At 39.2% G+C, this 17,461-nt stretch overlaps 1 protein-coding gene across 2 annotated transcripts in view; it reads left to right on the top strand.

Moving 5' to 3' along the window:
- The first annotated feature begins 4,115 nt into the window (after positions 1-4,115).
- The window catches only part of LOC145984293 (cell adhesion molecule Dscam1-like), an 875,949-nt gene continuing 862,603 nt past the window's right edge, over positions 4,116-17,461 (top strand). For both annotated transcript variants that reach the window (XM_083117935.1, XM_083117934.1), the window contains exon 1: positions 4,116-4,220. The gene's annotated coding sequence lies outside the window, so the exon portion shown is untranslated. The remainder of the gene's footprint in view (positions 4,221-17,461) is intronic.

Here is a 17,461-nt window from a genome sequence, read left to right as displayed (position 1 = left end):
AGTCAGAATTTTCGAAAATTGTCCCAGTCTAATACCTTAGAACCGGACAATGCTTGGCAACAGAAGTGGTTTGTTGTTCTGACTTTGTGCGTGCGTGTGTAGCTGCCTTAGTTGTCGAGCACGTTCAGCGGTCGCTCACGACCTCGCCACCAAAGGGGTCTACTTCGAGCCATGTTCTTTGAGGACGTCTCTTCAATCTTTCATTATCGTCGCGATTAGTCAAAAGTGGTGAAAAAGCGACTTAAAAATAAGAAAATTAATACTACGTGTTTGAGTATGCTTTCTATGGAATAGTTTATAATTATAGGTCCCGGGTTCGAGGTTGGCCGCGGTGGCTCAGTCGGTAACGCGTCTGACTACCATGCTAAAGGTCCCGGGTTCGATCCCCGGCCGGTTCAAACCCGGGAACTTTTCTAACGATGGAAGCGGCCCCGGCGCCCACCCAGCGTCGAATAACATGGGTACCTGGGGGAAACCCTGGGGGGTAAAGGCGGTCAGGGGCGTGGTGCTGATCACATCACCCCCACTCATGACCGGATCAAGAAAGTGTGGGGCGTTACCCCCACACCCCCTATACGCCTTCATGGCGTGGTGCTAAGCACAGGGGAACACTTTACCTTTTTCTTTACCTTTTTAGGTCCCGGGTTCGATACCCGGTGGAAGCATATACTGGTTCGCATTCCACTTTAAACTGTAGGTCCAGTCCCGATTAGCCTTACTGTGTATAAAGTGGAGTTTAAACACCAACTCAATCAATCAATCAAGTTTATAATTTTATTTTTTAAAAAATCATTGCTTCTGAAATTAATTAAATTTTTAAACTGACTTTACGTCTCCCCCTCACGATACATCTGTGCTATTAACCTGAATCCTAGAGAGACAGCATTAGTTCATTTAATTTACGTAGCTTATGTGTATCACTATGTTATGTGCGACGGTGATGTGAGAGTACCAAGTGCAAGGAAATTGTAGGACGCGCCGGTAGCCATCTTTAAGGGTGCCACCCCAGATTAACCTGGATTCTGTTTCGGTTGTCATGGCTGCTAAGATTCTTTTCCTTCTCTTTCTAGACATATTTCTTTCTCCATCGTTCTTCCTGTATTCTTCAATCATTCTTTACATCTCTTTTCCTCTTATTTTTCTTTTCCCTTTCTTTCTCTGTTCCTCAACTTTCTTTACGGTATTTATTTTCCACTCTCTTTCTCCTTGTCTATCCTTTTCTTTCTCTTTCTTTCTTCCTTCTCTCTGTTACTCAATGTTACTTTTCGCCACTTTTTCTTTCTTTCCCCTTTCCGATCTTCTTTCCCTGTCTTTTACTCTTCCTTTATCACTTTCTCTGTTAATTCCTGTCTCTCTCGATCTCCTATTTCTTTCATCCTCTCGTTATTCTTCTCTGCATGTCTGATTATTGTAGCTGTGCTACAAACGATTCTTAAAGTCTGTATTGTAGGTTGTTTGGGTGGGAACTATAGGTATTTTCAGTTCTTACGCGGGTGCTCTACATGCTGGCAAGGGAAGTGGGGAGCGGGGAAGCGACCAATCAAGCGCGATAAGAAACGCAGCAACCTGTAGAACTAGGTTCACATAGTACTTATTCCCGCCACGTCGTATCTCTCGGCGCTACCGCTGTTATCTGGTTCGTCTGCGGCGTAATCCCCGCTCCCCACTTCCCTTGCCAGCTTATAGAGCGCCCGCCGTAAGAACTGAAAATACCTATAGTGTTGGCTAAGAACATTTAAAGCGGGTGGGGGCTAGAGCCGTTCCTCGTCCATCCGATGGCGACGCCTCTGCCTGTTTTTCAATATAAGTTCCGGTAAATGTTGTTTAAAGTTTAATTTATTCACAGATGGCTTTTCAGTTGGGAGTTGGATCTGAAGCACTGTAAATTGATTTCATATGGTTGGTTGGTTGTTTAATTCAAGCCACTTATTTGTAGCATTAGGTTTACCTTAGAGAGTGAGGTGATGGAAATCGTAACGAAGGGTTGCTGACCTTCGTTAAATATTCCACTTCAGTATTAGCTTCGAATGACTGACCATAACTGACTACGGTTTATAAAACAACTGCGTACCAATACGTGTTTATCACTTTAACCACCCACTTAAACTTGTTACGTAGGGCATATTGTAGTACTTAAATTTTATCTAGTTAAGAAAGTTTAAAATTATAGAATTTATGAAAATTACTTTAAACGAGGGCAATGTTTACTAAAATCTGTCTCATAGGGTTTGTATGTTGTTTGTAACATTTATGCAATTCAATACAGCTCAATAACATTGATCATTTGAAAAGCCTAATGTTTAGATTAGAAATATACATTCCTAAGAATTTTAAAAATAGAAAGTATTAGTTGAAAATATTCAGCAAATCCATAAAGGAGAATGCATTCTTTGACGTTGATTTACTTATAATTATGGTTGCCTCCCTTTGCAGCCGAGGACAAGTGCACCCATTCATGTAATGAGAAATTTTGCTTTTCAAGGTAAAAAATAAGCCATTTATCAAATACGGATGTCAAAGTTCGTTTTATGTTCACTTGTTTACTATGATAGGCTAATCGGGACGGGGCCTACAGTTTAAAGTGGGATCCGAACCACGGTGCAATATTCATCTAACGGGATCAAACTCTTTGATTGCAAGGCTACAGTGTTACCACAACGCCATCGAGGAGGCCTCAAATTCGGATGTGTTTAGCATGCGAGTTGTTCTGGGAATGGCTGCTTCTTTCGAAAATTCACACCAGAAAGAAATAGTTGGTAAATTTGTAATTTGTCAAACTTGAGAAATATCAAATCTGTTTGAATCCAAAATGTTTCCAATTCATCTACTAACAGGTGTAAATTCTTGACATGGGGCTAGTATATACACCCGACTTTTGTCTAGGTACATTGATTGATTGATTGATTTGATGTTTTAAGTCCACTTTATGCACAGTAAGGGTAATCGGGACTGGGCCTACAGTTTAAAGTGGGATCCGAACCACTATGTGCCTCCACCGGGTATCCAACCCGGGACTCCTTGATTACAAGGCGACAACGCTACCACTGCGCCATCGGAGAGGCTTTTTGTGAAGGTACAGAAGTGCGTTGGCGGTTGACCTCCTTTTTTTCTCTTACTCGCTCGCGTATACGCATTTTAAGAATTGGCTTCCAATCGACCCAACCAGAAGTGAAGTTAAAAAATGGATTTATTAATTATAAAAGGAGTTGTACATATAAGGGCATTGAAATTTCAAAATGTCTTCCTCGTAATTTACTCTAGAAAGAGCAGGTCTATTAATCTTTGACGACTGGAATCACAGCCATTACAAACAGCTGTAATGGGTAGCTTCCTTTTTCTACATTTCACTAGCCCTTTTTAGCCGTCCAAATCTTGGTACCATGTACAGGCCAATTTTTAATGGAAATGGTAATTGTCTACTTCTCAGAATTTTGAAAAATGTTCATCGTCATTTATTGGAGTGAAAGTGCTGTCACCTATAGAATTTTAATTGCAATGAAACTTTCAATATTTTTTCTGTTCAACGTTATGCCAATCTGAGCGTGAAATATACACTGAATTCGGCGCCCGATGATCGAAAAATTGAAGACGAGGAGGCAATCATTGGAGAAGAGGGTTTTAGACCACACTTTTGGTAGCGAGGGTGAGGGATTAAAATTTGATTTCAACGTGACACTTGTGAATAATTACGGAGATCAGAATCTGTAAATAATTACTACGATGGTAGCGCCGTGCTGTTCAGCAGCACTTGCTACCAATTGAACACTTGCAGCGTCTGACCTTGCCAAGTGCTAGCTAATTCATCATGCATAATGAACAAGAGGCAAAAGTGGATCCTTGCTGCCCCCTCGTTTCCTTTCAAAACTCCGGTTATGCAATATAGAAGCTTTCGGGTGCAGTCGGATTGGAAACCAATTAAACCAATCTTGAAACATGGGAAGTTTGCGTGCGGAGTCGCCTTTAACTCGATCTCGACCCCAAATCACTCTCCTCGTCGAAGTCACTCGCGAAGGTGCGAATTTCCCGGACGGCGCAAGCGCGGCCATGGCTCTGGCGGGAATGGAAAGGACGAGCCGGGAGCCGGTGGAAGCAGAAGGCGCGTGGCTTGGCAGGAAGCGAGCCGTCGAACAGCTGACAGTGGTGAGCGAGCTCTTGTCGCGGTCGGTACGAAGGTTCAACGGCACCGGTGTACGCAACCTCCCTCCCCTTCGTCGATACTGGTGAGTACAATTCAACTTGTCACGTGTTCCTGTTTTATTAAACCAAACTGTCTGTTTGTTCTGCATGGCATGATAACAAATGGGTCAGTTCGAGGTCGAAACTTACAACTTTTAGTCAGTCGGGACTAAAATGTAAGTCTCAAACCATATCCTTCCCCCTTGCACATTTCAGTCAATCGGGATTAAAATACAAGTCTCAAACAATCAAACCACTGCCTTCCCCTTGCACTTTTCAGTCAGTCGGGACGAAAACACAAGTCCCAAACAATCAAACCATCGCCTCCCTCTTGCACAACTCGTAAGAAACATCATGCCAATGCCAAATAGTTGTGCTGAACAGCCTGTAAAACGGAGAAAATTACCAAATTGTTTTGTGTGAACCGCACGTTTGGATCACTACACTATAGAGTAAGCTTCTTTATTTCTAACGACCGACTAGTATGGGTTCGTCCGTTTGATTTCACGAACTTAGGTTCAACAGGGTCCACTCTGCACGTGTTCCGAACCAGCTGCCTGGAGGTCAATTTTCTCATTCGGAGCATTAAGGCAGCGTGTTTACCATATATCCCAGCAATTGCACCAACAATTTAGATTATGGGTTAAGTTGACCAAGCCGGCTTCTATTACGTTTGCATGTAAACTGTGTTCGTTAAGGAACATGCAGGCCTGTCTACAATAAGGAAAATTTACGTTCCATTTTCGTAATAGCGTCGACGTGTTTTCCTTACAGATGGCATCGAGCAGACAGGGAATAAAAAGTGAAGACGTTCGTTTCGCACGCCCCTTTTCTATTACCAGGTTGGTCGCAAGGGTCGAATGAATAATGGAAGGGGCTAAGGAGAGAACGTGCTCGCATTCGTATCCATGGTTTATCCGGGATTCAAATCCAAGATCCTCATAAAGTGTCACACCAGCCTCTTGTCGCCAGTGGTCGAAAAGTACTTTTGAACATGAGGCAAAATATTCAATATTGAATTATCCTTGTACAGGTTATTTTAAAAATTCTCAGCTATGATATAACGAATATATCTGTGTCAACATAAACAAAGCGAATAAACAAACATTACCTAAGCGTAATATAACAAAACGTGTGTTCGTTTGCATTGCATTGCTCTACAACTTCCGTTAGTGATGGGATTTACTGCTAGGATATTTTACTTAAGTATTATTGCCGCGCAAGCAGAATACTTAATAGATCTTTTTCTATAAATTGTTAACAATACAGTTTATAATAGAAGTTACTCCTGGATAAGGTATCCACTCTGTCGTGATAAATTGCAAAATTCTTATTGATAAAATTAATCACATTACAGTGGAAGGTAGGCCGGTGATCGAGCACGTTAAGTTCGATCTCGCCACGGAAGTTCCCGGGTTCGAGTCCAGGCCCGAGTGATTCTTGTAAGTGTTCCTTCATCAAATCATCACTCATCCTCATGGTTGCGATTTGTTGCCAAAAGTGGCAGGAAATCAAAGCTAAATAAGGGCCTCTCCCATGGCGCAGTGGTAGCGTCATTACCTTGTAATCAAGGGGTCCCGGGTTCGATACCCGGTGGAGGCACAAGTGGTTCGGATCCCACTTTAAACTGTAGGTCCAGTCCCGATTAGCCTTACTGTGCATAAAGTGGACTTAAAACACCAACTCAAACCAAAACTCAAAGCTAAATAAGAGAAAATAGAGATACAAATTAAAATAGAACGAACTTGAGCTGAACCCGCATGTCTTAAATAAAGTATTTTCAACATCTGCAAATCTAATGTTATACTACATGTAACCTGTTGTTGAATGGAGATAAACATAATATTCTCGTATTGTAGATCCTGAAACTCCCCTATAGCTTATTTATTGGCTAATGCAGCTTCAATGCTATCAATTGCTTCTGTTTTTTCCGATTTTCTATTTACTTACTTTTTAACTCTTGGTAATCGCGACGATGAGGATGAATTTTAAAGTGATGGAAAATGGGAAAAACACAATCATGCATCCACAAGATTGACATAAACGTTGTGTTATGCACAAATAAATTTATCTAAATCCCCTTTCTTGCACAGAGGAAAAGAGTTTGTTTGGAATAACCAAAAAATATTTTCTCGCAAACATACTTATTTGAATAGGAGATAAACAAATCATTCTTCACCAAATAATTTTCATAATCGTGCATGTTTGTTTAGAGCTACCAAAATATTTAGTCAGAATTACTAAATTTAGTAAAGTCTTCAAAATATTTTGTTTTACTTTCACTAAAAAGCTTAACCAAACGTATTCAAACATGTCAGTTTTTGTGGGAGGAATTTTTTTTGGGGGGGAGGGCAAAAAATGCATTGACCCACCCCCGTAAAGTCGGCCCCTTTGCCTTGTACTATATGTCCATCCCGAATAGTATATCTGTGCTTAAAGTGTCTTTACTTTTAGATAGGTATGAAAACGTTCTTGTTTGTCTTGCTTACGGTACGAATACTAATTTTCCCCATAAATTTAGTTGATTGTCTTGACTGTGTAGCAGTTCTCTTAGAGACTGCTAAGACAACAGTTAAAGATTCTAATCCCAGTATGGTATAGGCGTTTTATTTTTAATGTTCTGAAGCGTGTCTAGAGCATTGTTTATGAGGGATATCTCTGAATTGTCCAAAAGAACAGAAAGAACATTATATCCGTAGCAAAATCGAAAATAATACACCGACTAGCAGTTATGATATACATTGCAAAGCTAGGACCCTAAATTCGAATCTCTGTTTAATTAAGTTTAGATTGGCCGCTAAAATAACTAAGACGTCTTCAATTTTCATCAAAATAAAAAAGTTATGTAAACTGTCCATTGAGGATTACTTTTTTAAAAACATTCAGTGCATATGATGTTGGATCCAGAAAAGTATCAAGGGAAGGGGCCAAGCTAGGGATGGTACAGATATCAAGACCTTTTATTTTTAGAGTGTTCACCCATATTTGACAAAAACATACTACAAGGCATACCTTGGGCTTCCTGATCACGAATCAATAACTTAGCTACTACATCATTAAGGTAAAAATTTACCTTTTCCATACAGATGCTTAATCATGTACGAGGTTAATATTTAGTACACATAATAGTATAATTATCTAACATTCCATTAATTTTTTATTGCAAGTTCTAAACTTGATACTATCAGAAACTCATGCTTCCTTTGCACTTAGGTTTTACCCTATTGTTATGTGTACTGCAGTGATTCGCTTTACATCAGCTCTGATAAAGAATACCCCCTGAAGTCATCAATTCCCATTGTAACCACTGAAAACCCTTAAACTTGTTTAACATTCGACAGTTTCGAGTAAAGAAATAAACCATAACCTAACATAAAACTAACTCAAGACTATTAACAGTTAAAATAATTACTAAATAAACTAAAATTCCTTAAATAAATAAACAATACTTTGTTAAAAACCTGTTCAGGACACTAGAACGGGTCAATACAATAATACAAATTTGAAGTCACCAATGTATGCATAGAAAACTATACCTTTAATTTTATTTTGCTTATTGTATTTATGTATTAAATCGAAAATAAAGATTTAAAGAAAGAGAATAAAAGGCGAGGGAATCGTTAAATTCAGAGAAACTGACGTCCTGGTTTATTTAAAGGTACCAGGACATAAGCGAATACCCTCGAATGTATGCGGGTGGAGGCGGGCTTACTTCGGGGGTTCTCCCCTTTTTTTCACTGTTTTTTTTTCACTTTATTTTTTGTATAACAGTCAAGTAAAGAACGAAATTCACGTCATCCTCGTACGTCGGCATCTTGGTTCCTGTCTACTTAATTTTCAATTTTACTTTAAGAAACAATATTTTTTTCCTGATGGCGGAGCACAGAACGTCGAATACTTTCTGGAACAATTTGTTTAAACCTGTGCAGAAGCATAGTACTTATTTATTTATTTATTTAAGTATTTGATTTAACTGCTGAAAAACAGCGTACATGCCTAATACAGCAGTTTGGGATGATATATAACATATATACAATATTACAAGAAATTAAAATGTCTACTACATGAGAAGACGAATTTCGTTAAAATAAAAAAAATCAAATTTAAAAAGTACAATGTAATTACATTTGTTAAAAACACGTTAAAAGTAAAATTAAACATGTTATTATCATAATAAAAGGTTACTAGGCTCCAGTGGAATATGACCGTATTGGGATATAAGAAAATTAAAATACCTATTATGTCTAAAATAAGAAGTGATAGAAATTACAAAGCAGTTGTTTCTGAATACATAATGACGTGTCTTTAGTGTAATTTTAGATAATAAATATGGTACGTCAAGTTTCCCATTAATTAATTTGGAGATGTAATTGTAATCGTTAATAATTTCTTCTTTCCAAGAAACACGAAATATTAAGTTTGTCTAACAAATTATAATATTCATAATAAAACCTAAAAAGTCTGAATTTGAAATATAAAAATGAGACAAATCTTTTCTGTACATTTTCAAGCATGTCTTTTATATATATGTTACATGCAAAATTCCAAGTTGTTGTACTGTATTCCAAAATAGGCCTTACATACATCGTGAATAACTGAATTAACAATAATAGATTGTTTGCATTCAACCATTTGTTAATTAAGTGGCCGCTTTTCTTTCTAGCTTTCCTTGCAATTTCATATACATGATCTTTAAAATCAAGCCTCATGTCTAAAACGACACCCAAATCTTTAAGAACTTCAACTCTTTTAACTACACATGAGTCTAATTTATAATTATAACTGCACCACCGAATTTTCCTTGTAAAAGTGATAATAAGGGATTTCTCTGTATTCATTACAAGTTGATTAGCCACCCAGTTACTGACTGGATTAAGATCAGATTGGAACTGAACATGTCTATCATCAGTGTCTATTTCAGTGTATATCTTGATATCATCAGCATAAAATATATATTTAGCTTGATTACTTTAGAAATATCATTCATATGATTTTTCTTGAAACCATGTGAGTGGATTCTAAATGTGATATTACAAGGAACATGCCAGATTAAAATCCAACTATGTATGTCTAGTTTCAAAGTAGCATCTAGTGGCGCAGGCACAGGAGGGGAGAACAGGAATATATTGTAATCACCTCAAATTTTGATTTGATTGTTATTTACCGTCGCTTTTCTGCCACTTTTGGCTAATTACGATGGTGAGGATGAGTGATATGATGATATGGGGTGACGGGGTTGGAATTCCAAAATTTGCGTGAGTTTCCCCCGACCTGTTACATTGTCTCCAATGTTAAACCATACAAACATCATTAAACGCTGCAGAACTTCCATCATTTCATCACTCATCCCTATCTTCGCAAATTAGCTAAGAGGCACAAAACGCAAAGTAAAATAAATAAATAAATAAATAAATAAATCATACAAACATCCCCTACCCATATCACCAAACGCGACCAAGGACTCAATACAGCGTCACAGAGACCGGCGATATTTCTTGATCTGTCGTCACGTTTGTGACCATGTGGTCACTCCAACTTATCAATATTAATTATCTATCTAATTGGCGTTCCCGTACAGAAATTTCATTTTGTTACCCATTCGACAAAACTAATTACATAACCCGATACCGCAGGTGTACTGTAAGTAATCCTGAAAGGAAGGAACTTTTGCTTAAGACTTTACCAGGCAAAATTTCGCATCTGTGCGAGGCCGGAGCTCTAAGTAAAGGATTTCAATACAGTGTAGTTGCTTTCAAAACTTGATCACACGCGGTCTGTGAGAACTCGGAAACCAAGACTGCACGGCCTTTCCAGCAGGGAACTCATACACACATTTGTTTTCAAAGGAGCTGTGTATAAGAACTATACACACTGCATGCAAGTTGTGTGTCGATATGATACACATGGCACTTATTGTTCCTTCATACCAGTACTGTTTCGTTTGTTTTCTACTCGACAGTCATTTTTGTTCACGTTGTTCCTAAATTCAATGAGAACAACCCCATTCTTTGTATTATGTTTCTTGTTAGGCAAACTATGCTTTTGCTGCTTAGTTATTTCATGACGAGATTAGTGTTGTGAACCACTGTCCATATTTTGTTCTGACGTTAGGGAGCTTTCAGACGGAAGGGACAAGCTACACATATGTCGCTTGGAAACAAAACTTCAGAAATAAATGCAACCTTTCGTACAAAAGTGGCAAGGCAAGCTGTTCGTGTCTCCTGTCGGTCGGACAGGAACGTTTCCTCAATACCGCGCATCGTGTCGCTTCGGTCTGGAGGGGTAGTTCATGTGCAGTGAATGTTTTTTTTCTTTTACGTACTAGAGGTGCCAGTGTCTCTTGTCGCTTCAGTTTCACACTCAGGTTAAAGCTCCCTGCGGGAAATTTCAGGCCGAAGCGACAGGAGACACATGTCGCTTGGTTTTGATTGATTGGTTTGGTTTAATGTACTTCGTTTCTCTGCCCCTTTTGGCCAATCGCGACGATGAGAATGAAGTTGATGAAAAGACATTTACATTTACATTTCGAACTCTGGACCCCTTCACATGTTGCCTGGGAACGAGGCAATAAGCAGGAACGTTTCACACCGTAGCGGCAGGTCAGGCCGCTCAAGCCAGCTTTCGATTGGTGAAATCCGCAAGCGCGTGTCGCTTCGTTCTGAAATCTCTCTAACAGTCGGTGAACGTACGTAGGTAACACTAGTAACAGTACTTCTCTCTCCATAAAAACAGTCCAGTCAAGATCTGAACTTCCCCTTGCCTCCTCCACACCCCTGGCTCTTCAGGATTGTCACGCTTCTTCTAAGCTGCTCAGTCGACACTTCGCGTGTTGTACACCCAACGGCGAAAGAAACAGTAGGCGAATTCTCCACCACCATTTTCGTTCGGTCTGAATTATACCCAAAGTGATGAGAATAAATTGAAATAATAACGCCAATAAGCAGAAAACAATGCCTGCTTCGAACCAACATAGTTTCATTCTTTAAAACAACACAGGATACAGATTAAAAAAGTAACGAAAATAGCGGTGGACAATTTGCCTACCATTATCTTTGCCGTTGACCGTACACTCACCTCACTTAGTACCCCTGCAGTTTGTTTATACAGCATATTTGCAGCAGATACAATTAAACCTACAAGTGTGTCTCGTACGTTGCATGAAACGCACCTTGTTATTAACTTCGTTGTCCGTATGTATGCGGTTAATTTCGTAGATTGAAATTGTTGATCATTGGCAACACTGTAGATGGGCAGCGTGACCTTGACTACCAATAATATAAGTGGATTATTAATTATTTTTGCCGGTTCGTGAGCGAGCGTTAATAGAATTAGAAAAAAAACAAAATGAGTAGCAGAATAGAATATTGCTGGACTATTTTCACGGCTTTGGCTTTAGTAACTTGTAACCAACGTTGGATTTTAAATACTGTACCTTATAGCTTCTATTCCTGGTCGTTATACTCGAAGGGGTTGGCGCGGGAAACAGAGACTATAGAACCCCAGAGACGGGGGCCTTCTTATCGCCCCGCATGCGTTGTTGTAGTAATGGAGTCCTTACGAAACAGCACCCAGCGACGGCTATCTCTGTGATACGCACAAGTGCCGGAGCTGTGTCCTGGAACACGTTGCTTATCTCGCTAATTTTTCGGGCGAGTGCAGGGGAAGCCTCGCTAATTTGCATTTGACGTTGCAAGCAACATACGTTGGTCACTCTCTCCTACTCTTCAATTGCCTAATTTAGAACCGGTTGACGCTGGCGTTCTTCGAATCATGGTTCTTGGAATGGCCTAGAGTTTTGCGTTTATCGACTCATAAAGATGTTTCCCGTAAGCATAACCAACCAGAAACGCGGTTACAAATTTTTGCGATACTTTACAGGGTTTTACCATTGAGTTTTCTTGTTTTCAAGACCACTTTATGCACAGAAATACTAATCTGAACTGAACCTAAAGTTTAAAGTGCGATTAGAACCACTGTGTGCCTCAACCGGGCCAGGTTGTGATGATTGATTGATTTGCTTTTCTTCGCTTTTTGTGCCACTTTTGGCTAATTTGCGAAAATGGGAATGAGGGATGATGTGATGAAATTGATGAATAGACACTCACAAACATCGATGCCCAGGGGGCCTCCCGGTGGCGCAGTGGCAGCGTCGTCGCCTTGTAATCAAGGGGTCCGGTTTCGATACCCGGTGGAGGCACATAGTGGTTCGGATCCCACTTTAAACTGTAGGTCCGGTCCCGATTAGCTATACTGTACATAAAGTGGACTTAAAACACCAACTCAATCAAACATCGATGCCCAGGCCGGTATTCGGACCCGCAACCCCTGGCGTCGTAGCAGGTTGTGATGAAAATCACAGGGTGCCTCCACCATGGCCTAGTGATATCGTTATCGCCTTGTAATCAAGATCTCCTGAGTTAGATACCCAGTGGAGGCATATACTCGTTCAGATACCAGTTTAATCTGTAGGCCATTCACGACTAGCCTTTCTATGCATAAAGTACACTTAAAAGCACAGTAAAAAGACCGAGGCGACACGATTCTTGAGAAACGGTCCAGTTTGAGTGACACGTGAAGCTTGTTTCGTTTCAGTACGAAATGTTGTATTTATTTCTGGAGGTTCGTTCTCAACTGACACGTGTCGCTTCAGTCTGAAAGCTTCTTTAGGTAGCTGACACACCGAAGTAGCAGCTATGTACTACGTGCTTCCTAGAAATATGATCCATATTATTCATATTACAACACACAAACAAACAAAAGCATTCACACCGAAGTGTCATACCCCTGTGCAAATTCCTTGTAAATATACACTAGATCAACAGATGGCAATGATTGTCCTCAACCCACTGCACGCTGAATGAATGACCAATTGAACTCCTGAATGTAAGATCATAGAATAGCAATTTTAAAGTTAAAATCTTAGGGGCTAAATAATTATCAATCAGTCGCGTATGCCAGTTATCGACTACACTTCGAGGCGAAGAACTGAAGGATGCTGGGCCTCCCCGATGGCGCAGTGGTAGCGTCGCCGCCTTCTAATGAAGGGGTCCCGGGTTCGATACCCGGTGGAGGCACATAGTGGTTCGGATCCCACTTTAAACTGTACGTCCAGTTCTGATTAGCCTTACTGTGCATAAAGTGGAGTTAAAACATCAATCAATCAATCAATCAATGAAGGATGCTGGAAACAGTCCTACTTCATACAGTCCATTCAAATGATTATATGTACTTTCCAGAGCTACCAATTGCGAACTTATTGAACCTTGCTTCAGTGTGAACACTTTCATTTGTTTCTACGTGTTTCAAAAATGAAGCAAGTAGCATGCAGGAGTGTAAGGGCGACCCTTCGTGAGGAAACCCAAATGTCAACCTACCTTCCATGTACAACTTCCTGGACTGCATTTTGCAGACTAGCGAGGCTCTGGCGTCTGGACTCTCAGCCAGTATACCCATATATGAGACTCGTGTTGTGTGTTGTCCATGTGTGTGCGCGCGTGTCTGTGCGTGATTGTTCTACCATCAATTTCATCTTATCACCACTCATCCTCATCTTCGCAATTAGCCAAAAGTGGCAGAACAGCGAAGTAAAATAAAACAAATCAAACAAAGTAGTTTGCAGGTATTACTTCGGTATGTGAGCTCCCTTAATCTTTACAGTCACAGAGAGATACAGTAAAATGTACTAGTAGCTCCTTGTGAAGAGACCCTAATATACAAGATTGGTCATCGGCTATACCCTGTCCCAAATATCACTGGAGCAAGGCCGCGCAAAGCGGCAGAGAAGGGGGGAATTGAGTGGACAGAGCGAAGCAGTACACGCTGCTGGGAAGGCTGTTAACAGTAGTCGCAATCCCGTTCTTCTAACGTGTTCATTGGTGGAGCCGTCACACGTCACTACTTGCGCAGAGACTTGATTTCGTTCGCCTGCTCCAGAATTAGCTGGGGCAGAGTGTAGGACTATTAACATGCTCGATAAGTCGATAGTGTTAGTAAAGGTTATGAAGATACCTTTTTTCATTTGGTAAACTTCACCCACTTTTTCATTCCTCTTGTAGAAAGGAAAATTAATAAATTTGTTAATTAATTTGTTCTTACGTACCTATATTTCTTTGCTCTACTTGTTTCAACCTTCGAAACAGTATTGGGAGACTCTTTGCATGCTTAAAAGTTTCTATACAAAGAACCTCTGTCACTTTTATTTTATTTTTCAGTACAACTTTGCAATTAACCAAGTCATGCTTCGGCTAACAAACAAACATTGTTTTGAAATCCTTCTCTTGATGTTTTTACTTTAGACACTTTTTATTTTCTTCAATGCTTATAATCATTAGGAGGATTTTTGTTGTTAGGAAAAGCAGATGATATCGATTGAAGTGTTGTTTCTTACACACAAGAGAAGTTCGTTATGCTAAGGAAGCTCAAAATCACGTTAAGCTCTTTAATTGCGCTCTGTATAGAATGAAGCAAGTAATGAGACATCTTAGTTTTGGTATTTTGAATAGAATAAGAGATTTATCATGTGAAAACTGAAGAGAGTTTCCATTTAAAAGCGTTTTGAAATAAAACAAAAGGCTAGTTCTATAATAAGGTACTCTTAATTCATAATGGTATGTGTCTTAAGTAGTTATGGCACATAATTTAAGTAGTTGCTATGAGAATATAGCCTTAATTTGTCTAAAACGATTCACTTTCAGTATGGTTCAATTATCAACTTCGCTCTTTCCTGATGTAAGATGAAGGAAACCCGGTTCACAGAGCTGTAGAGTTGTAGAGCCAACACACACTGGAAACGTTAATCCGTTAAGTTGGAATACGTTTGAAGAATAAGCCCATTTTACACACAGATAGGTTAATCGAGACCGTATCCGAACCCCTTAATTACAAGGCATCGGGGTAAGCCAAGCTGCAAAATAATTTTTTTTAAACAATAATATAATATGCGTTTTTCTAGTTGGTTATGATCATCATAACAAGAATGAAATCCAGACACATAATATCTCTCTCTCTCTCTCTCGTGAACGTGAGCACAAAAGCTGTGTAATTTTGCGAATATGTCCAGCTTAGATATTTCTTTGGCGTTCATAACATATATGGCTGTAATTTCAAGCAACTTAACTGATGTGCATTGTGTCTGCTCGTGCAATTACATTTGGTGAAAATTTGTAGTACTACTACTCAGCCTGTGCTTTCAAGCACACATTTCTGATGAAAATGTCACGTATATAGTCCACTAACTACTTTTGGGCTATACTGCCGTTTCGGCGTAAAGAAAATGTTTACTCGTAGTACATAATTCGTGATTTGAATTGACACTGCATTTTTCACTTAGAAGTTCCTGTTCTGTGAAATAATATAAACTTTATTACATTACTTACCGTAGATGCCTTCTTGTATAGAAATCCATGTTGTAAACACACAGTATTGCCAGGTCGAACTTTGATTTTTAACATGGATATGTATGCCAATTTCCACTAGGATTCAACTTCCTTTATTTCGTGTTTTCATCCGCATTTATGATGTTAATTTTATTTTTAGATATTGAAGTTTCTATTTTTTAATGACTGTAAATTATTTTCGTTAATTTAAATTGTTTTTCTTCAATTTGTTTGGGAAATATATGGTTTTTTGTTTTGATTATTTTATTATTCAAGGTTGTCCTAGCATTGTGCCATAAGGGAGACCCTGACGTCACTTGTCTCCCTTATCGCACAACGTGAGAACAACTTTGTGTTGTGACGTCAGTCGAAGAATGCCTACGTTGTGAGGTTAGGTCCGTTAGGTTTGGTTCTCTGAGCATAAATACACTTTAAATGTATTATTTATAGTCCATTTATAATGGACTATCCTCAAACTTAATTCTACGTTTCTTCCACTTCCAATTGTTTACTCACCATAAACCCTACATTTTCGGAATCCTTGCTTCATACTCTTTCCAACGATGTATTACACACATTTCTGTTAGAAAGGGTCAATTCGACATCCTTACCCTACTTTTGTTCAGCAACGTACGTAACTTGACATGTTAAAAGTCAGTAAGTAATGAAAGTTTAACCCGACCAACATTATTATCATGGGAACAATGCTCTAATACAACAATGACAAACAATGGTTTACTTTTTGAAATTCAAATTGAATTTAAAAATGTATGGTTTCCGTTCTTTTTAATTGTGCAACATTCTTTCTCGCACAACGAAGGGCAATTGCATCCACTCTTGAAGAAACAAATTTAAGAGGCAAAGTGGTGGGGGTTCTATAGTTTTTTATCGATGTAATGAAATTATTGAAAACAACAAGGTGCATCCGAAAAATGTAATAAATAGAAGTAAGAAAAAATAGAGAAGATATTCGAAGAACGGAGTAAAGCAACTCTATAGTATTTAATAAGCGGCATCCTCCCTCCCCTCCTCTTCCTCTCGCGTCCAATAAATTTTGATATTTAACAACTTAACAATTTCAACTACTTGACAAAATTTCGCATTTGTACTTACCCCCCAGACAAAAATTTGCGGTTGCAGAAAAAATATAAGAAATTATAGTTTTCAATTTGCAAAAATTTGGAATTTTAACGAGAAAGGGTAAAGATTATTCCTTTGAAACTCTTTTCTACATATCCCGAACCGGAGATAATTTTCAGAAAAATATTAGATTTAGTTATGTCATGGCCTGGGCGTGAGTGTTCTTAGTAAGTGTCCCTTCAATTTCATCATATCACCAACCATCTTCATCTTCGCGTTTGGCCAAAACTGGCAGGAAAACAAAGTAAAATAAACCAAGTCAAATCAAAAAGAAGAGTGTACAGTAAATGAATGTATATTGAACAAAAACCATGTTTTTATATTTAAAGCTACCACTGCCCCTGTGAACGCCAAGGGAACAGTGAGGTCCCTCAATCCCCTTGAGAACTTGAATTTGAAGGGGAACGGGCAATACACACCTGACCAACCAGACAACAACGGTGGCGCGGAAAGTTACCACTTGGCGGGAGGAAGCACTACGCGAACCTCGTTCTACAGGCTGCTGAGTTTCTTATCGCGCTGGATTGGTCGCTTCCCCGCTCCCCACTTCCCTTGCCAGCCGCCGTAAGTCTGGACAAGAGCTATAGCAAGATCGTTATAGCAGTATTCAAAGCTCTCGGGGGGGTAGACTGCTCCAAAAAAATATTTGAGGTTATTTTACATCTTTTTCACCAGGTCGGTACGGAATATTAAGAATGTTTTATTCAAATTTAGGTAACAAAATGTTTTCCATTTGTAACACCTATCCTCAAAGGTGATTTTTATTCTAC

This window comes from Lepisma saccharinum, chromosome 2 (genome assembly GCF_977018435.1).
Source record: "Lepisma saccharinum chromosome 2, izLepSacc3.1, whole genome shotgun sequence".
Classification (NCBI taxonomy): domain Eukaryota; kingdom Metazoa; phylum Arthropoda; class Insecta; order Zygentoma; family Lepismatidae; genus Lepisma; species Lepisma saccharinum.
The sequence above is the reverse complement of the archived record's forward strand: the minus strand, read 5'-3'. Positions and strand labels throughout refer to the sequence as shown.